Source organism: Propithecus coquereli, unplaced genomic scaffold, assembly GCF_000956105.1.
Source record: "Propithecus coquereli isolate 6110/MARCELLA unplaced genomic scaffold, Pcoq_1.0 Scaffold173, whole genome shotgun sequence".
NCBI lineage: Eukaryota > Metazoa > Chordata > Mammalia > Primates > Indriidae > Propithecus > Propithecus coquereli.
The window spans coordinates 509,800-512,152 of NW_012141969.1; the positions used below are offsets into that span (position 1 = coordinate 509,800).

At 37.6% G+C, this 2,353-nt stretch overlaps 1 protein-coding gene across 1 annotated transcript in view; it reads right to left on the reverse strand.

Annotated features, from left to right (window-relative positions):
- Positions 1-2,353, reverse strand: part of ATP6AP2 (ATPase, H+ transporting, lysosomal accessory protein 2) — a 47,549-nt gene that overhangs the window by 11,419 nt on the left and 33,777 nt on the right. The gene's annotated exons all lie outside the window — the stretch shown is intronic.

Here is a 2,353-nt window from a genome sequence, read left to right on the forward strand (position 1 = left end):
ACCATCCGTTATAGAAAATGAGGATTTAGTTCTCTCACATCACCAACCGCGTCCCCATCCACTGCCCCATATATGCTTTGTTTCCATCTCTCTACCCTCCCAATAGTGACATCAGAATTTTCACTGGATCAGGATCGTTTCATTGCTATGACTACATAAATAATATTCTCAGCCTAGCTTCATACTATATAATCCCTGCTTTTCCTTTCTTTGCTCTTCTGGTACACGATGGCAATGATAAGAAATCTGCTTTCATACTACTCTCATTCCTTTGAAATGACAATGTCTTTTCTCCCTGATAGCTTTTAAGATTTTCCATTTCCTTGATGATTCTTCAATTTTGCTATATCTAGGTGTTGATTTGGCTTTAGCCTACTGGATGATGTTCAATATGCTTTAAATCTGAGGAGTCATGTCTTTTGTTTGTTTTTACCATTTCCAAATGCTTTTTATTTTTAACTGATAAATAATAATTGTATATATTTGGGGGGGTACAATGTGATGTTTTGATATATATTTACAGTTTTGATATATGCTTACAACGTGGAATGATTGAATCACACTAATTAACAAATTTGTCACCTCACATACTTATCTTTTTGTGCTGAAAACATTTAAAATCCACTCATTTAGCAATTTTGAAATATGCATTATTTATTATAGTCACTATCCTACGCAATGTATCATTAAAGTATGATTCAGCAATCCCACTTCTGGGGATATATCCAAAGGAACTGAAATCAGTATGCTGCACTCCCGTGTTCACTGCAGCACCATTCGCAACAGCTAAGATACGACGCAATGTAGGCGTCCATCATCAGATGAATGGGTAAAGAAAATGTGGTATATATGCACAATGAAATGCTATTCAGCCTTAAAAAGGGGGGAAATCCTGTCATTTGTTAACATGGATAAACCTGGAGGACATTATACTAAGTGAAAATAAGCCAGACACAGAAGGACAAATACTGCATGACCTCACTTATAAGCTGAACTCAGAAGTAGAGAGTAGAATGATGGTTAACAGGCTAGGGGAGAGGGGTGGATGGGAAAAGGGGAGATGTTGATCCAAATACATTCTTAAGGTATTGTTTTATTATTATTTTCAGATTTAACTACATTGTGGTCAGAGAGGATAGTTTATGTGATACTGATTTTTTACTGTTTGTTGAGATTTGCCTTGTGGTCTAGTACATGGTTTTTTTTTTGTAAGCAGGCCATGTGTGCTTGCAAATAATCTATACTAAACCACAGGAAAGTCTGAAAAAAATTTCCAGAAAATCAGCATCGCATAGACCAGTCTTACAATGCAATGAAATTAGAAATTATTTTTAAAAACCCATACATTTGGAAAAAAAACACTTCTAAATAACTCATGGGTTAAAGAATCACAATATAAATTATGAAATATTTATACGTAAATATCAACAAAAGCACCATGTATCAAAAATGCCTTATAACTGCCTCATAGTTTCTATTCCTTCCTCTTTCACAATTTTTTCATCTATATTTTAAAACCTCTTTGAGATTGTTCTATTATCTGTAGTTCCAGGAGGATGAATTCTGTTTGTTGCACCTGCTGACTTCCTCATGGCATTTTTTTTTCCTTCAAGTGCTTTATAAATTCCACTCATCTTCCATTTTTTACCAAAGGAGCCCTGGGCTGCGGAGGTGTCCCTCTGGGATGGGTCATGTGAATTTGGAAAGAACCACTCTACACAACATAAGCCTGTAATTCTGATTTCTCTCAGGGGACTCTTTGAGTCCCACAGCCAAGGGTGGCAAGCCAGTTCCTGTGCTGTAACCCTGAGGCAGCTGGGGTTTTACTAGTCCTCCTCTCAAAAACAAGTTGACAGCATTTCATAGTCCCTGGCTTTGTGCAGGGAACACAATTTCAGTGTCAGCTCCTGCTCGCCACTGTGGTTTCTGAGTTTTCTATTCATATCTGGCACCTGTGTGTACCCCCTCCCCTTCAAGTTTAGTTATGCTAGTAAAAATGTTTTTGTGACATTTTATCCAGCACTTCTATATGCTTGCAGTGGAAGGAGGGCCTCTCACAACGCCTAAGTCACCCACATGGCCTGAAAGGCCAGTGAAGGAGTAAGTGAGCCAGCAAATAGCCTCCAGTCTCCTTATGCACACAAAAAAGAGCTAAAATTCTGAAGGGAAGGTGACAAGACAATGCCCAAGACAATGTCAGCAGGATATATCCTCAATTGTTTTCTCTTTTGGTGGCTCTTTTTTGAGCCTCCAGCTATTATTCTGAGTGGGGCAGTTTCTCTACCTCTTATCTTAGAAAGTACTCTCAATAAATTTGCAATCACCAGGTAAGTTGTTTTTTTTTTTTTTTTTT